Here is a 24,155-nt window from a genome sequence, read left to right as displayed (position 1 = left end):
TGATGCCCTCATGTCTGTATTTTATTTTATCGGCACCTCTATCTCTAAACATGTGGACATATTTTTTGTTATCGGCTTCCGCTTGAGGACAAGCAAGGTCTAAGCTTGGGGGAGTTGACACGTCCATTTTGCATCATGATTTTATATCGATATTTATTGCATTATGGGCTGTTACTACACATTATGTCATGATACTTATGCCTTTTTCTGTTATTTTACAAGGTTTAAATGAAGAGGGAGAATGCCGGCAGCTGGAATTCTGGGCTGGAAAAGGAGCAAATATTAGAGACCTATTCTGCACAACTCCAAAAGTCCTGAAACTTCACGGGAGCACGTTTTGGAATATATAAAAAATACTGGCGAAAGAATTAACTCGAGGGTGGGGGCGCGCCCCCTATCTCGTGGGCCCCCTGGCAGGCCTCCGTGCCCATCTTCTACTATATGAAGTCTTTCGTTCGAGAAAAAATCATAAGCAAGCTTTCAGGACGAAACACCGCCGCCACGAGGCGGAACCTTGGCGGAACCAATCTAGGGCTCCGGCGGAGCTGTTCTGCCGGGGAAACATCCCTCCGGGAGGGGGAAATCATCACCATCGTCATCACCATCGATCCTCTCAGCGGGAGGGGATCAATCTCCATCAACATCTTCACCAGCACCATATCCTCTAAAACCCTAGCTCATCTCTTGTATCCAATCTTTGTCCCAAAACCTCAGACTGGTACCTGTGGCTTGCTAGTAGTGTTGATTACTCCTTGTAGTTGATGCTAGTTGGTTTATTTGGTGGAAGATCATATGTTCAAATCCTTTATGCATATTAATACCCCTCTGATTATGAACATAAATATGATTTGTGAGTAGTTACGTTTGTTCCTGAGGACATGGGAGAAGTCTTGCTATAAGTAGTCATGTGAATTTGGTATTCGTTCGATATTTTGATGAGATGTATGTTGTCTTTCCTCTAGTGGTGTTATTTGAATGTCGAATACATGACACTTCACCATTATTTGGGCCTAGAGGAAGGCATTGGGAAGTAATAAGTAGATGATGGGTTGCTAGAGTGATAGAAGCTTAAACCCTAGTTTATGCGTTGCTTCGTAAGGGGCTGATTTGGATCCATACATTTCATGATATGGTTAGGTTTACCTTAATACTTCTTTTGTAGTTGCGGATGATTGCAATAGGGGTTAATCATAAGTGGGATGCTTGTCCAAGGAAGGACGGTACCCAAGCAGCGGTCCACCCACATATCAAATTATCAAAGTAACGAACGCGAATCATATGAGCGTGATGAAAACTAGCTTGACGATAATTCCCATGTGTCCTCGGGAGCATTTTCCTTTATATAAGAGTTTTTCCAGGCTTTTACTTTGCTACAAAAAGGATTGTGCCATCTTGCTGCACCTTATTTACTTTTGTTACTTGTTAGCCGTTACAAATTACGTTATCACAAAACTATCTGTTACCGATAATTTAAGTGCTTGCAGAGAATAGCTTACTGAAAACCGCTTGTCATTTCCTTCTGCTCGTCGTTGGGTTCGACACTATTACTTATCGAAAGGACTATGATAGATCCCCTATACTTGTGGGTCATCAGACGCCTTCCACGACAACTTCCGGGGTACATACGTCCGACCTCCGGACGCCGATGACTTAAGTCACATAGTTCAACAACCCGGAGAGTCGGCCAGGAAATTCCGGACTAGGTTCCTAACTAAAAAGAACCAGGTCATCGATTGTCCGGATGCCGAAGCCCTAGCGGCCTTTAAGCATAGCATTCACGATGAATGGCTCGCCCGACACCTTGGCCAAGAAAAGCCGAAGTCCATGACGGCCCTCACGTCACTTATGACCCACTTTTGCGCGGGTGAAGATAGTTGGCTAGCCCGTAGCAGCAACACTGCAAGTGAACCTGGCCCCTCCGAATCCAGAAATAGAAACAGCAAGCCCCGATGCAACACGCACAAGCGTCGAAACAATGGTGACAATACCGATGACACGGCAGTCAACGCCGGATTCAGTGGCTCCAAGTCTGGTCAGTGGAAGAAGCCATTCCAAAGAAACAATCCGGGCTCATCCAGCTTGGACCGAATACTCGATCGACCATGTCAGATCCACGGCACCCCCGATAAACCTGCCAATCATACCAACAGAAGTTGTTGGGTGTTTAAACAGGCCAATAAGCTAAATACCGAGGACAAGGAGAAGGGGTCGCCAAGTGAAGACAATGACGAGGAGCCCCGTCAACCGAACATAGGGGGACAGAAGAACCCCCCCCCCCCCAAGTCAAAACAGTGAACATGATATACGACACTCATATCCCCAAGAGGGAGCACAAACGCGCACTCAGGGACGTTTATGCGATAGAGCCACTCACCCCAAAATCCAATCCATGGTCATCTTGCCCGATCACTTTCGATCGCAGGGACCATCCGACCAGTATTCGTCACGGTGGCTCAGCCGCACTGGTCCTCGACCCAATCATTGATGGATTCCACCTCACGCGGGTCCTCATGGACGGTGGCAACAGCCTTAACCTGCTTTATCAGAACACAGTCCACAAGATCGGCATCGATCCATCAAGGATCAAGCCCACCAAAACAACCTTTAAAGGAGTAATACCAGGTGTAGAGGCCCGCTGCATGGGCTCAATCACATTGGAAGTCGTCTTCGGATCATCGGACAACTACTGAAGCGAAGGCTTGATCTTCGACATCGTCCCGTTCCGCAGTGGCTATCACACACTGCTCGGATGAACCGCATTTGCTCGCTTCAAGGCGGTGCCACACTATGCCTATCTCAAACTTAAGATGTTGGAAATATGCCCTAGAGGCAATAATAAATGGTTATTATTATATTTCCTTGTTCATGATAATTGTCTATTGTTCATGCTATAATTGTGTTATCCGGAAATCGTAATACATGTGTGAATACATAGACCACAACATGTCCCTAGTGAGCCTCTAGTTGACTAGCTCGTTGATCAATGTATGGTTACGATTTCCTGACCATGGACATTGGATGTCATTGATAAAGGGATCACATCATTAGGAGAATGATGTGATGGACAAGACCCAATCTTAAGCATAGCACAAGATCGTGTAGTTCGTCTGCTAAAGCTTTTCTAATGTCAAGTATCTTTTCCTTAGACCATGAGATTGTGCAACTCTCGGATACCGTAGGAATGCTTTGGGTGTGCCAAATGTCACAACGTAACTGGGTGGCTATAAAGGTGCACTACGGGTATCTCCGAAAGTATCTGTTGGGTTGGCACGAATCGAGACTGGGATTTGTCATTCTGTATGACGGAGAGGTATCCCTGGGCCCACTCGGTAAGAAATCATCGTAATGAGCTCAATGTGACTAAGGGGTTGGTCACGGGATGATGTGTTACAGAAAGAGTAAAGAGACTTTCCGTAATGAGATTGAACAAGGTATCGGTATACCGACGATCGAATCTCGGGCAAGTGCTATACCGGTAGACAAAGGGAATTGTGGACGAGATTGATTGAATCCTCGACATCGTGGTTCATCCGATGAGATCAACGTGGAACATGTGGGAGACAACATGGGTATCCAGATCCCGATGTTGGTTATTGGCTGGAGAGATGTCTCGGTCATGTCTGCATGATTCCCGAACCCGTAGGGTCTACACACTTAAGGATCGATGACGCTAGGGTTATAGGGAAAGTTTGTACGTGGTTACCGAATGTTTTTCGGAGTCCCGAATGAGATCCCGGACATAACGAGGAGTTCCGGAATGGTCCGGAGACAAAGATTTATATATGGGAAGTCCTTATTCGGTCGCCGGAAGTGTTCGGGGGCTTATCGGTATTGTACCGGGACCACCGAAAGGGTTCCGGGGGTCCACCGGGAGGGTCCACCTGCCCCGAAAGGCCCTATGGGCTGAATATGGAGGGGAACCAGCCCCTAGGTGGGCTGGGCGCCAAACCCACTAGGGCCCATGCGCCTAGGGTTTGGGGAAACCCTAAAAGGAGCGCCCCCTTGGCTTGGGGGGCAAGCCTCCCCCTTGGCTGCTGCCCCCCTCTAGATCCATCTGGAGGGGGGCGGCCCCCCTCTCCCTTGCCCCTATAAATAGATGGGAGGTGAGAGGGCCGCCGCACCACATCCAAGGCGCAGCCCTCCCCCTCCCCAACACCTCCTCCTCCTCTCGCGACGCTTGGCGAAGCCCTGTCGGAGTACCACGCTGCTCCAACACCACCACGTCGTCGTGCTGCTGCTGGACGGAGTCTTGCCCAACCTCTCCCTATCTCCTTGCTGGATCAAGGAGTGGGAAACGTCATCAGGCTACACATGTGTTGAACACGGAGGCGCCGTTGTTCGGCACTTGGATCGGAATCAACCGCGATCTGAATCGCCACGAGTACGACTCCCTCATCCGCGTTCTTGTAACGCTTCCGTGTCGCGATCTTCAAGGGTATGAAGATGCACCCCCTCTCTCTCTCTCGTTGCTAGTTTCTCCATATATTGATCTTGGTGATGCGTAGAAAATTTTAAATTTCTGCAACGATCCCCAACATAAGATGCCCGGGCCACACGGTGTCATAACAGTCAACGGAAACATGGAACGCTCCCTCCATACCGAGGAACACACCACGGCCCTGGCAGCGGAAGTACAGGGCGGCCTTATCAAGCAGAACATCAAGTCGACGGCCAAGCCCCCGAACACTATTAAACGAGTCTGGATTACTCCGCAGCATGACAGTCCAGCTCGTCAGGAGTTGGACTAGCAATTCGGCCTCCCTCTCAGTCCCGACCGAACTTCGGCGTATGTACCGCGCATAAATAACTATGCACTAAAAATACCATGGGCAAAGACAGAGGCATAACTCGATCATGGTCCACAATACGGCTAGACCGTATCCGGGCACTCATACTTCCCTTTTTTTCTTTTTTTCAGGTTTCTTTTCCACAGGCCCCTCACGAAGGCCTCATCATCGGTCCTTTCAAGGATAAACATACCAAGGAGGCAAGCAGTATAGACGTGTGGCAGAAACATTTAGATGATCTTTTTGACGATCACTTTGCCTGTTTGAAGGACCCGCACGCAGCTTCCCCTTGTTCTCGGCATGTTAAATAGCCTTGTTGCTTATCACATTATTTGTACAAATACGTTTTGATGTATCAATCAGATTATAATGGAAACAATTTGCGGCCCAACATATGTGGCACCAGCTTACTCCTTCATTATATTTAAACCTTTTTTAATTGCACGCGTACACTTTGGTACGACTTAACCCGCCAGGGGCTCCTTTGTGCTCCATATGTTGGGAACAAGTCCGAACACTTTTTACAGTACAATTCAGCGCCCCGAATATTGCATTATATGCATCGGCTCCGAATCATGTCTTTGGTCAATAGTTGGGTTGCCCGGCTCCTGTGCTTGCTACCTTACATTCCGTTTTATCAGCTAGGGTAGTAAAGGGAGAACTACTGCGATTGTGTTTCTGGTTCATTCAGATAAACACCTCAGTAGAGAAAGCCGAAAACTGACTGTCATGATGCGGCGAGAGCTGGTCAGCTATTCGATGGCTAAAATCTCTTGCGATTTTTTCTGCATTACGTGACGGATCCGCTTCCACCCGATCAGGTGTTTACAGCCCCTAGTCCGGTGTGGGAGTCCTGGATTAGGGGGTCTCTGGACAGCCGGACTATATCCTTTGGCCAGACTGTTGGACTATGAAGATACAAGATTGAAGACTTCGTCCCGTGTCCGGATGGGACTCTCCTTGGCGTGGAAGGCAAGCTAGGCAATACGGATATGTAGATATCCTCCCTTGTAACCGACTTTGTGTAACCCTAGCCCCCTCCGGTGTCTATATAAACCAGAGGGTTTAGTCCGTAGGACAACAGACAATCATACCATAGGCTAGCTTCTAGGGTTTAGCCTCTACGATCTCGTGGTAGATCAACTCTTGTAATACTCATATCATCAAGATCAATCAAGCAGGACGTAGGGTATTACCTCCATCGAGAGGGCCCGAACCTGGGTAAACATCATGTCCCCTGTCTCCTGTTACCATCCGCCTTAGACGCACAGTTCGGGACCCCCTACCCGAGATCCGCCGGTTTTGATACCGACATTGGTGCTTTCATTGAAAGTTCCACTGTGCCGTCACCGTAAGGCTTGATGGCTCCTTCGATCATCGGTAACGATGCGGTCCAGGGTGAGGTTTTCCTCCCTGGATAGATCTCCATATTCGGTGGCTTCACACTGCGGGCCAACTCGCTTGGCCATCTGGAGCAGATCGAGAGCTACGCCCCTGGCCATCAGGTCAGGTTCGGGAACTTAAACTACACTACCGACATCCACGGAGACTTGATCTTCGACGGATTCGAGCCCATGTCAGGTGTGCCACACAATCACGACGAGCACGACATAACTCTGTTGTCGGACAGTGTTCGGGAGATCGCATCTGCAACTACTCCGACCTTCAATCCGGAGCAAACCGCGCCATCCGAGGACAGAGAGATAGACCCCACCATGGAGGCCACACTCTCAGTGGCGATGGAGCCAGATACTGACTTCACCCCTTACAAGAGCCGTGTTGCTGAACCACTGGATTCGTCCCAGGCCACGGACTTCGAGCCGCCTGCATCCGTGCCTATCGAATCCGATTGGGCACCGATCATAGAGTTCACCTCCGCGGATGTCTTTCAGCACTCGCCTTTCGGCGATGTGCTAAATTCATTAAGGTATCTCTCCTTGTCAGGAGAACCTTGGCCGAAGTATGTCCGGCTAGAATGGGATGCGGACGACAAAGAAATTCGCTGCCCACCCACCACCCACTTAGTAGCCTCTGTCGACGATTTAACCGACATGCTCGATTTCGACTCCGAAGACATCGATGGCATGGATGACGATGCAGTAGACGAACAGGAACCAGTGCCCACAGGGCGCCGGACAGCCACTTCATCACATGACATATACATGGTGGATACACCCAAAGAAGGCAATGGCGAAGAGACAGCGGAGGATGGCCCCTCCAAGAAGCAACCCAAGCGCCGACGTCAGCGGCGCCGCTCTAAGTCCCACCATAGCAAAAACAGCGATAACAACGCAAACGAAAATAACACTCCAGTCAACTCCAGAGGAAACGACGACCACATCGACCCAGCGGTAGAGCATGATGAAGCTGCAAATGGCGAACATAGTATGGATCCGACGTCCGAACACGGCGTTGCCGAGGATAAACCTCATCAAACCCCCTCTGGGGAGGAAAACAGTCCGGACGAAGATGGACACATCATCCCAGAAACGCACTTGGAGCGAGAGAACCTCCGCAGAAGGCTTATTGCCACAACGAGGAGTCTGAAGAAGCAGAAGCAAAGGCTTAAGGCCGCACAAAATATGCTCAACAGCAGGTGGAACGAAGTGCTCGACAATGAAGAAAAGTATGGTGGAAGTTACCACACAAAGAGCTATCCAAAGCGCAAGCTATTACCTGAATTCGATGATGAAGCCTTAGATCGGAAAAATGAAACGGCCAACCGGCCGGATCAACCACCTTGTGACCGTGATAGAGAGGCTAACAAGGCCACACATAAGTCAACACATGATATACGTGAGGACTTGCGCCAAAAATCTGGTACGACCAGATCCATCTATGGATCTAGGAAGCGCGCTCTGACACAAAATCAAAACCGAATACGACAACCGTTCGAACACCATGGTACATCCAAATACAGGGATGCCGCACACCCCCTATGTTTCACCGATGAGGTGCTGGACCACGAATTTCCAGAAGGATTCAAACCAGTGAACATAGAGGCGTACGACGGGACCACAGACCCTGGGGTCTGGATTGAGGACTTTATCCTCCATATCCATATGGCTCGCGGAGACGATCTCCATGCCATCAAGTACTTGCCCCTCAAGCTTAAAGGACCAGTTCGGCACTCGTTGGAAAGCCTCCCCAAAAACTCAATTGGAAGTTGGGAGGAGCTCGAGGATGCTTTTCGGGCTAATTTTCAAGGGACCTATGTCCTACCTCCGGATGCAGACGATTTAAGTCATATAATTCAGCAGCCCGGAGAGTCAGCCCGAAAGCTTTGGAACAGATTTCTCACTAAGAAGAACCAAATCGTTGACTGCCCGGACACCGAGGCCTTAGCAGCTTTCAAGCACAATGTCTGAGACGAATGGCTCACCAGACACCTCGGCCAATAAAAACCGAGAACAATGGCAGCCCTGACAAGCCTCATGACCCGCTTTTGCGCGGGCGAAGATAGCTGGTTAGCCCGCAGTAGCACCAGTGACCCAAGCACATCCGAAGTCAGGGACGGCAATGGAAAACCACGACGCAATAAAAACAAGCGTCGAAATAAAGAAGATAGCCCAGATAATACAACGGTAAACGCCGGATTTAGGGGCTCTCGACCAGGTCAGCGGAAAAAGCCTTTCAAAGGCAGCAAAGATGGACCGTCTGGCCTAAACAAGATTCTTGACAAACTATGTTAGATTCATGGCACCCCCGATAAACCTGCAAATCACACCCACAGAGAATGCTGGGTCTTCAAGCAAGCCGGTAAGCTAAACGCCGAACACAAGGGGGGGAGACACCAAGCAAAGACGAGGACAAACCTCGCCAGCAAAGCACTGGAGGACAGAAAAAATTCCCACCAGAGGTTAAAACAGTAAACATGATCCATGTGATGAAGAGGAGAAGCAAACATGCACTCCAAGATATACGCGCCATAGAGCCCGTCACCCCTAAGTTCAACCCCTGGTTGGCCTGCCCGATCACTATTGATCGCGGGGATCACGCAACAAGCATCCGGCATGAAGAATTGGCTGCCTTGGTGTTAGACCCAATAATAAACGGATACCATCTCACACGAGTCCTTATGGACGACGGCAGTGGTCTAAATCTGATATATCAGGACACAGTCCGCAAAATGGGGATAGACCCGACAAAAATAAGCCACAGTAATACTACCTTCAAGGGAGTAATACCAGGCCCAAAGGCCCGCTGTACGGGCTCTCTAGTACTAGAGGTTGTATTCGGTTCTCCCGACAACTTCCGAAGCGAAAAGTTAACTTTCTACATCGCTCCATTCCGAAGTGGCTATCAAGCACTACTCGGAAGAGCGACTTTCGCTCGTTTTAATGCAGTACCGCATTACGCTTCTCTCAAGCTTAAGATGCCCGGTCCACGTGGCACCATCACAGTTAGTGGAAATATTGAGCGTTCTCTACGCGCGGAAGAATGTGCGGCAGCTTTAACAGCCAAACACTAGACGGCCTCACCAACCAGAATAAATGACAGGTCATCAAGACCACGAACACGGTTAGACGAGTTCGGCGCATCACCACATATACATGAGATTGGTTTGATGGTTAAACCCCCATAGACGGTAGTAGGGGCTTCCCACGTGTAATCAGGGCTAGTTCGGCTCAACTTGACTTATCTTGAATTTTAATGGTTTATTGATAATAACCAATTTTCTGGCACGACAACTTTCACCTAAGTTCTTCTCTTTTACAGATGACAATCGTGCTACACCCGTCCAGGACACGACACAAAGGAGACACAGGCGCAGACGTGCAGCAGGGACCCGCTCAAAGGTTTCTTTTCAGATTAAGACCCTGCATAAACCTTTTTTACTGTCTCTTGTTGTTCACATCCACCGGATACTAAATACAACCGAGAAGGATGCTAACGTTATTGGCATGTGACCACGTCAGGATATTGCACGTACCTAGACACTCGGGATTTATTATTAAGGGCATTGTTCAGCCCGGCATATGTTATAAAGACCGAATACCTTAGGGAGTGTTCGGCGTCGTGGGTTTGGCCTTATATGCATCAGCTCCGAATCATGTCTTTGGTCAAATGTTGGGTTTGCCCGGCTCCCATGTTTTGGTACCTTACGTTCCACTATATCGGCTAAGGTAGCACTGGGAGAACTACTACGATTGTGCCCTGGTTCATGCGGATGAGCACCTCAGTAGAGAAAGCTGAAAACTGACTGTCATGATAAAGCGCGAGACTGGTCAACCACTCGATGACTTAGCGGAATCTTCGGGATTCCTCCGCATTAACGAAGGGCCATTTCCCGGTCATGTACGTACGCGCCCCGTATTTGTACGAGCGCGGAAGTACCAGGGGCTATATAGTAGTCCCACCGTCAAACTCCTGTGGCTAAGTGAAAGTGTTAAAGCAATATAGTCCGATTGCCTCGTTCGCTGCGCTACCACCTCCTTCATGGACCAAGACGTTGGATCAAGTGTGAATACGCGTTTTTTGCGAACACCCTCGCATTATATGCATGGGGGCTGAAGCCGACGACTGCAAACTTTCAGGTTAGATACATATATACATAAACGGCCGCACAAGAGGCGTCATAATACTTTCAGGAAAAAGTATAAACATAGCCTTTATATTTCAATAAAACATTGTTTTTACAATGGGAATACATGTCACTAGAACATAATATTCTTCGAGCACTGAGCCTCTATCGAACGAGCGCCTTCAAGGACTTCTTCAAAGTAGTGCTTGGCAGCTACTCGGCCCACGACCGAACCCTGTGTTGCAATAGTGGTGGCTTCCATCTCTCCCCAGTATGTCTTGACACGGGCAAGTGCCATCCGCGCACCCTCTATGCACGCCGACCTCTTCATAGCGTCGATGTGTGGCACAGCACCAAGGAATTTTTGCACTAAACTAAAGTAACTATTCGGCCTTGGCCCTTCCGGCCACAGATGATCCACAACAGACCTCATGGCAAGTCCAGACAACCTATGGAGCTTGGCCCACTCGGCCATTCGCTCATTCAATAGCAGCGGACGCACTAGAGCATGGAACTGTGACCAGAACAGCTTTTCCACTTCACGATCTTTTTGATCCTTAAAGTACTCGGCTGCATCAGCAGCACTTGCTGCCAAATCCATGTATGCATCTGCAGAACTCCATAGTTGATCAAGAGGGGCATACTTCGGATCTCCGAACTTAGTCCGCAACAAAAAGGGCTTCCCAGCCGCGATATCTCCAGCTTGACGCAGCTCCTCCTTCGTCGCTCTGACTTTGGAGCGGGCTTCCTTGGCTGCTACCATGGCCTTCTCCAGGTTCGTCGCCTTCGCTCGGCTTTCTTTTTCAAGAAGATGGTAAGGGTCAGCGGCATCTTTTAACTCAACGACCATCTTGGCTATTCTTTCCTTGCTTTGGCAATGCGCGGCCTGTTCGGCCCTCAGCTCTTCGACCGCCTTTAGAGCGGTCGCATCACTATTCCTGGCTTGTTCCTTGGCTCGGGCAAGTTTCGCCCGAAGGGTCTCCACGGTGGCAGCTCCATCTGCAGTCACAACATATTAAAAGATACTGGCATCATGCTCCTCTTACTATGTGTTGATCACCGGAGAAATCACATACCCTGTGCCTCGTCAAGCCGCTTGTTGACAAGCACGATGTCGGCATCTGCCACATCAAGTTGCCGCTTTAGCTCGGCAAACTCATCAGTCCGGCTAGCCACCGGACCTTCAGCCACCTGCACATGACGGTGGCCTGATTATTGACTAGGACTATGATCTTTCGTTTGCCACCGTTATTGACGGCAACCAGAGTCTCAGGGGCTACTATCTGCATAGGGCACACCTAACATGTGTGGTACTGTTAAAAACATACACTATTTCACGTACCTCAAAGCCTTTCAGCAGACTCACAAAAGCTTCATGCAACCCGCTCTCGGCGGATGAAATCCTTTCAATCACCGTACCCATTAGCGTACGATGCGCTTCTGAGATGGCCGCTTGTTCCAGAAGATCCTTCAGTGCGTCCGACCGCACACTGTACGGTTCCAGACTCTTTCTGTTGCTCTATTTAGGAGCCGAATACTGAGGACTTCGGGTGGCCAAAGGATTACACTCTGGCCTTGGAGGATCAGGAGAAACCCTCCGCGATGACACTTCAGGGTCACCCGCCTCATGAGGCGGGGTGGCGGGGGGAGGTGTTTCGCTCTCCATCATCTCCGGAAGAAGATCCCCCGAAGACGAACTCTGTCGAGAAGGGCTACGATCCGAACTACCAGATATAAGCTTCGGTTATTGTCTTCAGAATTAAGGTAGGATATTTTCACTATTAAGTACTTTTTGTTTACTTACAGCTCGGTCGAGGGATGATCCCTTTGCGGGCACTGTGCGGCAAGAGTACCCTCCGTGGCAGGACCCTCTGGCGAAGATTTCTTCCCCCGTTTGGAAACCTTTGTTTCCGGGTCTTCAGAGGTGGTCCTCTTCCTTCCTTGGGGAGAGGGAATGTCAGATTCTTTTCCCTGGTTATCCTCCTTCGTGGAGGCGCTAATTCCCCTGATTTGGATGAATAGTGAGTGAGGCCCGCTTTCAGCCTCTTTATTCCCCCCTTTATCTTCCCCTGAGGGCGCCTAATAAGGTGCCAGCTCGAGCATCCTGGCTAGTACTGGATTTGCTGAACCTTCGAGAAGGGGGGACGAACACCTGATCATCTTCGCCTTTGCTATCCAGTCCTGGTCAAAGAGCGACTTTTCATAATGATGTTATGATAAATAAAAAGACATCGTGTTCGGCCATGGGATTACTTACTTGGGTATCGGGATGATTATAGCTCAGACCCGCATCCTCGGTGGTGTCCGGACACTTTATTTCAGGTCCGAAGAACAATTTGTACATCTCTTCGAGCGTCATGCCGAGGAAGTGCTGAATAGTTCGCGGTCCTTCTGGGTTGAATTCCCACATACGGAGGGGTCGACGTTTGCAAGGCTGGACTCGACGAACTAGCATGACTTGCATTACCATGACCAGGCTGACATCTCTCTCAAGGAGATCTTGGATGCAACTCTGCAATATCGGCACGTCATTTACTGGCCCCCACTTCAGCCCCTTGTAGATCCATGACGTCAGTTGTGGTGGAGGGCCCGAGCGAAAGGCTGGGGCGGCTACCCACTTGGTACTCCGGGGAGCTGTGATGTAAAACCACTCCCCTTGCCATAAACTAGACACCTCTGGGAAGGAACCCTCTGGACATGGAGCATCAGCGCTTTTGCTTATTACGGCACCTCCGCACTCTGCGTGACGCCCCTCGATCATCTTCGGCTTCACATTGAAAGTCTTGAGCCACAGGCCGAAGTGTGGGGTAATGCGGAGGAAGGCCTCACACACGACGATGAACGACGAGATGTGAAGGAGGGAATCCATGGCCAGATCATGGAAATCCAACCCATAATAGAACATGAGCCCCCTAACAAAGGGATCCAGAGCGAGGCCTAGCCCTCGGAGGAAGTGAGAGATGAACACAACACTCTCGTTGGGTTTGGGAGTGGGGATGACCTGCCCTCGGGCAGGCAGCCTGTGCGAGATTTCAGTGGTCAGATATCTGGCCTCTCTCAGCTTCTTGATGTCCTCCTCTGTGACAGAGGAAGGCATCCACCAACCTTGGAGGTTGGATCCGGACATGGTTGAAGGTCCGAAGCACTTGACCTGAGCCTTGGGTGTTGGAACTCGAGGCAGGGGAAGGATTTGATTGAGCACGAGAGGGAAAAAAGGACAGGCCTTGGCCTCTTTATAAAGAGGGTGAATATCAAGCGTCCTCCTCGTGGCCGTTTGGGACTTGCCTAAGATTGAGGAGTCATACCAACAGGCACGATTCAGTTACCCACGTCCGTATTGATGAGAATCCCGTATTAAGGGGGACACGATCCCTGCTTCAACAAGACATGTCAGGAAAACCGCCTCGCGATATGTGCAATGCTAGTTGAGAAAAACGGTTCGAATAAAGACTGGGCCGTGGCATGATGTCGTGCTGTCAAACGTGTCAGCAGATTAGATTTTTGGAAATATTATTCTCTCTACGGTTGTATGTGGAACTTGTTTTGCAGAGCCGGACACTATCCTTGTGTACAAAATCTTCTATGGAGTATTCGGAGGAGGAACCCGCGTTGCAATGCCGAAGACGAATCTGCGCGCCGGACTCATCGTCATTGAAGCCTGGTTCAGGGGCTACTGTGGGAGTCCTGGATTAGGGGGTCTCTGGACAGCCGGACTATATCCTTTGGCCGGACTGTTGGACTATGAAGATACAAGATTAAAGACTTCCTCCCGTGTCCGGATGGGACTCTCCTTGGCGTGGAAGGCAAGCTAGGAATACGGATATGTAGATCTCCTCCCTTGTAACCGACTTTGTGTAACCCTAGCCCCCTCCGGTGTCTATATAAACCGGAGCATTTAGTCCGTAGGACAATAGACAATCATACCATAGGCTAGCTTCTAGGGTTTAGCCTCTACGATCTTGTGGTATATCAACTCTTGTAATACTCATAGCATCACGATCAATCAAGCAGGACGTAGGGTATTGATAACCCACAAGTATAGGGGATCGCAACAGTTTTCGATAACTAAGAGTGTCGAACCCAACGAGGAGCTAAAGGCAGAACAAATATTCCCTCAAGTTCTATCGACCACCGATACAACTCTATGCACGCTTGATGTTCGCTTTACCTAGAACAAGTATGAAACTAGAAGTACTTTGTAGGTGTTGTTGGATAGGTTTGCAAGATAATAAAGAGCAAGTAAATAAAAAGTAAGGGATGTTTAGATAAATACACAACTAAGTTAGTTTTCGTAAAGAGCTTTTTGTTACGAGAAAGTTATTTGTCCCTAGGCAATCGATAACTAGACCGGTAATCATTATTGCAATTTTATATGAGGGAGAGGCATAAGCTAACATACTTTCTCTACTTGGATCATATGCACTTATAATTGCAACTCTAGCAAGCATGCGCAACTACTAAAGATCATTAAGGTAAAACCCAACCATAGCATTAAAGCATCAAGTCCTCTTTATCCCATACGCAACAACTCCCTTACTCGGGTTTGTGTTTCAGTCACTCACGCAACCCACTATAAGCGAATCATGAACGTATTGCAACACCCTACAGTGGGAATCCCTCACTCTTGCGCGGCACGGAGAGCACCATAGGACAGCACCAATAATAAAACATGCAACTCAAACCAATCACGATCATCAAATAACCCATAGGACAAAACGGATCTACTCAAACATCATAGGATAGCCATACATCATTGGGAAATAATATATAGCGTTGATCACCATGTTTAAGTAGAGATTACAATGGGTAAGAGAGGGGTTACACCGCTGCATAGAGGGGGGAAGAGTTAGTGATGATGGCGGTGAAGCTGTTGGTGAAGATTGCGGTGATGATGATGGCCCCCGGTGGCACTCCGGCGCCACCGGAAGCGAGGGGGAGAGGGCCCCCCTCCTCCTTCTTCTTCCTTGACCTCCTCCCTAGATGGGAGAAGGGTTTCCCCTCTGGTACTTGGCCTCCATGACGTGGGAGGGGCGAAAGCCCCTCTGAGATTGGATTTGTCTCTCTGTCTCTCTCTGTTTCTACGTTCTCAGATTCTACCCTTTTACCATTTCTTATATTCCCAGAGATCCATAACTCCAATTTGGCTGAAATTTTGACACGATCTCTATCCGGATATTAGCTTTCTTGCGGCAAAAGAAGGGCATCAACCGCCTTACGGGGTGGCCATGAGGGTCAGGGGCACGCCTGCCCCCCTAGGGCGCGCCCCTTGCCTCGTGGCCCCCTCGGGCATCGTCTCGCGTGGATTTTTCTTCCCAAAAATCATATATATTCCAAAAAAAATCTCCGCCAGTTTTTATCCCGTTTGGACTCCGTTTGATATGGATATTCTGCGAAACGAAAGACATGCAACAAACAGGAACTCGCACTGGGCACTGGATCAATATGTTAGTCCCAAAAATAGTATAAAAAGTTGCCAAAATATATGAAAGTTGTAGAATATTGGCATGGAACAATCAAAAATTGTAGATACAACGGATACGTATCAGCATCCCCAAGCTTAATTCCTACTCGTCCTCGAGTAGGTAAATGATAAAAAAGATAATTTTTGATGTGGAATGCTACCTAGCATAATCTTGATCACATATCTAATCATGGCATGAATATTAAGACACGACTGATTCAAAGCAATAGTCTATCATTTGACATAAAAGCAATAATACTTCAAGCCTACTAATAAAGCAATCATGTCTTTTCAAATTAACATGGCCAAAGAAAGTTATCACTACAAAATTATATAGTCTGGCTGTGGTCCATCTTCACCACACAAAATATTCAAATCATGCACAACCCTGATGACAAGCCAAGCAATTGTTTCATACTTTTGACGTTCTCAAACCTTATCAACTTTCACGCAATACATGAGCGTGAGCATGGACATAGCACTATAGGTGGGATAGAATGGTGGTTGTGGAGAAGACAAAAAGGAGAAGAAAGTCTCACATCAACTAGGCGTATCAACGGGCTATGGAGATGCCCATCAATAGGTATCAATGTGAGTGAGTAGGGATTGCCATGCAACGGATGCACTAAGAGCTATAAGTGTATGAAAGCTCAAACTGAAAACTAAGTGGGTGTGCATCCAACTTGCTTGCTCATGAAGACCTCGGGCGTTTGAGGAAGCCCATCATCGGAATATACAAGCCAAGTTCTATAATGAAAATTCCCACTAGTATATGAAAGTGATAACTCAAGAGACTCTCTATATGAAGAACATGGTGCTACTCTGAAGCACAAGTGTGGTAAAAGGATAGTAACATTGCCCCTTCTCTCTTTTTCTCTCATTTTTTTCTTTTCTTTTTTTATTTTTGTGGTGGGCTTCTTTGGCCTCTTTTTTTATTTGGGCTTCTTTGGCCTCTTTTATTTATTTTTAAAGTCCAGAGTCTCATCCCGACTTGTGGGGGAATCATAGTCTCCATCATCCTTTCCTCACTAGGGCAATGCTCTAACAATGATGATCATCACACTTTTATTTTCTTACAACTCGATATTACAACTTGATACTAGAACAAAGTATGACTCTATATGAATGCCTCCGGCGGTGTACCGGGATGTGCAATGATCTAGCGTAGCAATGACATCAAAAATGGACAAGCCATGAAAACATCATGCTAGCTATCTTACGATCATGCAAAGCAATATGACAATGATGCTCAATTCATGTATATGATGATGATGGAAGTTGCATGGCAATATATCTCGGAATGGCTATGGAAATGCCATGATAGGTAGGTATGGTGGCTGTTTTGAGGAAAGTATATGGTGGGTTTATGGTACCGGCGAAAGTTGCGCGGTACTAGAGAGGCTAGCAATGGTGGAAGGGTGAGAGTGCGTATAATCCATGGACTCAACATTAGTCAGAACTCACATGCTTATTGCAAAAGCCTGTTAGCTATCGAAACAAAGTACTACGCGCATGCTCGTAGGGGGATAGATTGGTAGTAAAATACCATCGCTCGTCCCCGACCGCCTCTCATAAGGAAGACAATCAATAAATAAATCATGCTCCGACTTCATCACATAACAGTTCACCATACGTGCATGCTACGGGAATCACAAACTTCAACACAAGTATTTCTACAATCCACAACTACCCACTAGCATGACTCTAATATCACCATCTTTATATTGCAAAACTATTGCAAGGAATCAAACATATCATATTCAGTGATCTACAAGTTTTATGTAGGATTTTATGACTAACCATGTGAATGACCAGTTCCTGTCATCTTTCTAAATAGATATAAGTGAGGCAAGAGAGTTTAATTATTTCTACAAAAGGTATGCCCACACTCTAACAAGTATAAGTGAAGCAAAATAGCATTCTACAAACGGCGGTTTTCTATGTAAAGAGAAACAGGCAATCCAAACTTCAAATGATATAAGTGAAGCATATGAAGCATTCTATAAAACCATACTCAAAAGATATATGTGAAGTGCATAGAGAATTCTATAAATCAACCAAGGACTACCTCATACCATCATTGTTCATAAAAGAAAAATGAAAACTAAATGCAAAAGACGCTCCGAGATTGCACATATCGCCTGAACGAAACGAATCCGAAAACATACCGATACTTGTTGAAGAAAGAGGGGATGCCTTCCGGGGCATCCCCAAGCTTAGACGCTTGAGTATCCTTGAATATTTACTTGGGGTTCCTTGGGCATCCCCAAGCTTGAGCTCTTGCCTCTCTTCCTTCTTCTCACATCGAGACCTTCTCGATCATCGAACACTTCATCCACACAAAACTTCAACAGAAAACTCGGTAAGACCCGTTAGTATAATAAAGCAAATCACTACTCTAAGTACTGTTGCAAACCAATTCATATTTTGTTTTGGCATTGTTTATTCTGTAGTATAACTTTTTCATGGCTTAATCCGCTGATATAAATTGATAGTTTCATCAAAATAAGCAAACTATGCATCAAAACAGAATCTGTCTAAAACAGAACAGTCTGTAATAATCTGAACATTCACCATACTTATGATACTTGAAAAATTCTACCAAAATTAGGAAAAGTAAACAATTTGTATAGGAAGACAGTGCAAAAAGAATCAGAACCATTTGACTTCCAGATAAAAATGTAAAATCGTGCACTACAGCCAAAGTTTCTGTCCTGCACCGTACAAACCATCAAGCAAATGTAAACATCCTAAAGGCAAACCTTGGCACATTATTTTTATAATACAATGGAATTGTACAAGGGGATAATTATTTTTGTTGAAAAGGTTCTATAATCAAGATTCACAAAGTTTCAGTGAGCATGAACAAAGTTCAAGGAGCTCTCCCACTTCAACAATGCTTGTCTTTCTCACTTTCACTTTCCTTGTTGAAAAAGTTTTGGGTTCCCCTCTTTATTTTTGTTGTTTTTAAACTATATGAAAGCACTCAACAGAAATAAATGACTCTCTAAAACTTCCGGGTTGTCTCCCTGGCAGCGCTTTCTTTAAAGCCATTAAGCTAGGCATATGGTGCTCAAGTAGTGAATCCACCCCGATCCCAAGGTATATCAAAGCCAATTTTAATTAACAATGATTTGTAATTTAGTAGTGAGCACAAAGTAACATATATCATGTAACAACAAAGTCTAACTCTCTTCCTATGCATCGGCATGTCATAAAAGAACAATTGATGCACACATGGTAAAGGCCAATGCATAGTATAAACAGTTTCTTGCAATTTTGTTGTATTGGAAACATAGAGAGGTGGAGATATAGTTCCTCTCTCATAATAATTGCAAGTAGGGGCAGCAAGCACATGCATATTATATTCATCAAAATCATCATGTGTAATAGTAAGAGGCAACCCATCAATATAATCCTTAATAAGTGCAAACTTCTACGATATAGTGTGGTGGAGAATTCAAAAAGATAATAGGACTATCATGCGTGGATGCAATAGCAACAATTTCATGTTTAACATAAGGAACTATAGCAAGTTCATCTCCATAAGCATAATTCATATTGGCATCTTGGCCACAAGCATAGCAAGCATCATCAAAAAGGGATATTTCAAGAGAATCAACGGGATCATAACAATCATCATAGCAATCATCCTTCGGTAAGCACGAAGGGAAATTAAACAATGTATGAGTTGAAGAGTTACTCTCATTAGAAGGTGGGCACGGGTAGCTAATCCGCTCTTCCTCCTTTTGTTCTTCACTCTCCTCCTCATCTTTTTCATCCAATGAGTTCACAGTTTCATCAATTTCTTCTTCCATAGACTCCTGCAAAATATTAGTCTCTTCTTGGACAGCGGGGTAGTCCTCAATATATGGTTCTACATAGGCATTAGAAGCATAATTATCATAGCAATATTTAAGTATGTCAAAAATTTCAGATTTGTAAAGAGTAGCATCATATGTTTCAATCAAAGAAGCAATTTCATAAGCACCCTTAAAAGCAATAAATTCTTCAATTTGTTGTACATCATAGTAACAATAAACACCCTTAGCATACGAAGATACGATTCCATTATCACTAAACTCACATTGATAGGGAAGGTGTTTCTTAGGGTTTTCAGAACAACAAGTATCATATATTTCGCATAAATTCCAAACATAGCATTGCAAACGATGAATTTGACCTAGTAAATTTTTCCCTTTTTGAGATATTTGGTGTCGCACATAACAAGCATGCTCATCTAAAGATTTGCCCTCAACTAAGCTAGTCGGGGTTTCAGCACGAGCACATAGGGATCGAAGATGATCCAAGTAATAAGCTTCAGAAGTGTGATAGATTTTGAGTGGTTCTTCAACCATTGGCTTAGTAGGTACAACTAATTTTTTTGGTATTTTGCGTTTCCTGCACATAACTAAAGATAGAAAACAACTAAGAACAACAAATAAAAATTACTTAGTGATAAAGCAAACAAGCACACACGAGAATATTCACCCCACGCTATTGCTCCCTGGCAACGGCGCCAGAAAAAGGTCTTGATAACCCACAAGTATAGGGGATCGCAACAGTTTTCGATAAGTAAGAGTGTCGAACCCAACGAGGAGCTAAAGGCAGAACAAATATTCCCTCAAGTTCTATCGACCACCGATACAACTCTATGCACGCTTGATGTTCGCTTTACCTAGAACAAGTGTGAAACTAGAAGTACTTTGTAGGTGTTGTTGGATAGGTTTGCAAGATAATAAAGAGCAAGTAAATAAAAAGTAAGGGCTGTTTAGATAAAGACACAACTAAGTTAGTTTTAGTAAAGAGCTTTTTGTTACGAGAAAGTTATTTGTCCCTAGGCAATCGATAACTAGACCGGTAATCATTATTGCAATTTTATATGCGGGAGAGGCATAAGCTAACATACTTTCTCTACTTGGATCATATGCACTTATGATTGGAACTCTAGCAAGCATCCACAACTACTAAAGATCATTAAGGTAAAACCCAACCATAGCATTAAAGCATCAAGTCCTCTTTATCCCATACGCAACAACCCCCTTACTCAGGTTTGTGTTTCAGTCACTCACGCAACCCACTATAAGCGAATCATGAACGTATTGCAACACCCTATAGTGGGAATCCCTCACGCTTGCGTGACACGGAGAGCACCATAGGACAGCACCAATAATAAAACATGCAACTCAAACCAATCACGATCATCAAATAACCCATAGGACAAAACGGATCTACTCAAACATCATAGGATAGCCATACATCATTGGGAAATAATATATAGCGTTGAGCATCATGTTTAAGTAGAGATTACAGCGGGTAAGAGAGGGGTTACACCACTGCATAGAGGGGGGAAGAGTTGGTGATGATGGCGGTGAAGTTGTTGGTGAAGATTGCGGTGATGATGATGGCCCCCGGTGGCACTCCGGCGCCACCGGAAGCGAGGGGGAGAGGCCCCCCTCCTTCTTCTTCTTCCTTGACCTCCTCCCTAGATGGGAGAAGGGTTTCCCCTCTGGTCCTTGGCCTCCATGGCATGGGAGGGGCGAAAGCCCCTCCGAGATTGGATCTGTCTCTCTGTCTCTCTCTGTTTCTGCGTTCTCAGATTCTACCCTTATATTCCCGGAGATCCATAACTCCGATTGGGCTGAAATTTTGACACGGTCTCTATCCGGATATTAGCTTTCTTGCGGCGAAAGAAGGGCATCAACCGCCTTACGGGGTGGCCACGAGGGTCAGGGGCGCGCCCCCCTGCCTCGTGGCCCCCTCGGGCATCGTCTCGCGTGGATTTTTCTTCCCAAAAATCATATATATTCCAAAAAAAAATCTCCGTCAGTTTTTATCCCGTTTGGACTCCGTTTGATATGGATATTCTGCGAAACAAAAAACATGCAACAAACAGGAACTGGCACTGGGCACTGGATCAATATGTTAGTCCCAAAAATAGTATAAAAAGTTCCAAAAGTATATGAAAGTTGTAGAATATTGGCATGGAACAATAAAAAATTATAGATATGACGGAGACGTATCAGGTATTACCTCCATCGAGAGGGCCCGAACCTGGGTAAACATCATTTCCCCTGCCTCCTGTTACCATCCTCCTTAGACGCATAGTTCGGGACCCCTTACCCGAGATCCGCCGGCTTTGACACGGACATCCGGATAAACAAACTAGGGGTTGCGCCTATACTCCTATTTGTCAAACTCCTATGGCTAAGTGAGGGTGATAAAGCCACATAGTCTGATTGCCTGGTTCGATGCACTAAACACCTCCTTTAGGGGCCAAACTCTTGGGTCAAGTGTGTTTAGGTTCCAATCCGAACACCCCCGTACTATCTACGTGGGGCCTGAAGCCGACGACTGGCCAACTCTCAGATTTAAATAAACGGCTGCATAGGAGGAAATATTTTTGAAAAAATAACCAACATATTACATATAGGCTTTGTTCCATCATACAGGATTGGATAAACACAAATACATTCATTCAAAGATAATGTCCTTCGCACACTGCTCGCTACAATGCGGGATCCTTCCAGGACGTCATCAAAATAGCGCTCGGGCGTGCGGTGCCCTTTGCCCTCGGGCGGCCCCTCAGTCGCAAGCTTGATGGCGGTCATCTTCGCCCACTGCACCTTGACGCGGGCGAAGGCCATCCGCGCACCTTCGATGCAGACCGGTCGCTTTATGGCATCAAGCCGGGGGCAGGCATCGACTAGCCGCTTCACGAGCCCGAAGTGGCTGCTGGGTACGGCTTCGGCAGGCCATAGACGGATTATTAAATCCTCCATGGCCAATCCGGCCACCCTATGCAGTTCAGATAGCTGTTTCAGCTGATCGTTGAGGGCCATCGGATGCTCTGGCGCAAGGTATTGTGACCAGAACAACTTCTCTGATGAGCTCCCCTCCTTGGCTCGGAAGAACTGCGCAGCATCAGCCACACTGCGAGGTGGATCCGCAAACGCTCCTGGAGAACTCCAAATCCGGGTCAGTAAGAGGTACCTTTTCTTCACAAATTTGCTCTACATAATAAAGGTCTTACCCGCCGCAATTTTCTTGGACTCCTGGACTTCCCGGAGGGTGCCCTGAGCTTCAACCCCGGCCTCTTGTGCGCTTTGGCAGGCCTTAGAAAGTTCAGACTCTTGGTCTGCAATCTTGCGCTCCAAGGAATCGCACTTCTTTACGGTGTCCTCGAGCTCCTACTGAACCTCCCCGACCCTTGACTCGTGTTTTTTGCGGGTGGATTGTTCCTTCTCCACCTTCTTCTGGGCCTCGCTCAGAGCCTCCTGGAGGGACTCCACCTCGGCCGCAGCTCCTATGAAGCATCATATTAACGTGATCAACTGATGTCTACTACACAACCTTCTTCTTGTAGACGTTGTTGGGCCTCCAAGTGCAGAGGTTTGTAGGATAGTAGCAAATTTCCCTCAAGTGGATGACCTAAGGTTTATCAATCCGTAGGAGGCGTAGGATGAAGATGGTCTCTCTCAAGCAACCCTGCAACCAAATAACAAAGAGTCTCTTGTGTCCCCAACACACCCAATACAATGGTAAATTGTATAGGTGCACTAGTTCGGCGAAGAGATGGTGATACAAGTGGTATATGGATAGTAGATAAAGGTATTTGTAATCTGAAATTATAAAAACAGCAAGGTAACTAATGGTAAAAGTGAGCGTAAACGGTATTGCAATGCGTTGAAACAAGGCCTAGGGTTCATACTTTCACTAGTGCAAGTCCTCTCAACAATAATAACATAATTGGATCACATAACTATCCCTCAACATGCAACAAAGAGTCACTCCAAAGTCACTAATAGTGGAGAACGAACGAAGAGATTATGGTAGTGTACGAAACCACCTCAAAGTTATTCTTTCCAATATATCCGTTGGGCTATTCCTATAAGTGTTACAAACAGCCCTAGAGTTTGTACTAGAATAACACCTTAAGATACAAATCAACCAAAACCCTAATGTCACCTAGATACTCCAATGTCACCTCAAGTATCCGTGGGTATGATTATACGATATGCATCACACAATCTCAGATTCATCTATTCAACCAACACATAGGACCTCAAAGAGTGCCCCAAAGTTTCTACCGGAGAATCACAATGAAAACGTGTGCCAACCCCTATGCATAGGTTCATGGGCGGAACCCGCAAGTTGATCACCAAAACATACATCAAGTGAATCACGTGATATCCCATTGTCACCACAGATACACATGGCAAGACATACATCAAGTGTTCTCAAATCTTTAAAGACTCAATCTGATAAGATAACTTCAAAGTGGAAACTCAATCCATTACAAGAGAGTAGAGGGGGGAAGAAACTTCATAGGATCCAAATATAATAGCAAAGCTCGCGATACATCAAGATCGTATCACCTCAA

This window comes from Triticum urartu, chromosome 4A (assembly GCF_056163025.1).
Source record: "Triticum urartu cultivar PI428250 chromosome 4A, HENAU_Tu73, whole genome shotgun sequence".
Classification (NCBI taxonomy): domain Eukaryota; kingdom Viridiplantae; phylum Streptophyta; class Magnoliopsida; order Poales; family Poaceae; genus Triticum; species Triticum urartu.
This window is presented reverse-complemented; position numbering follows the sequence as displayed.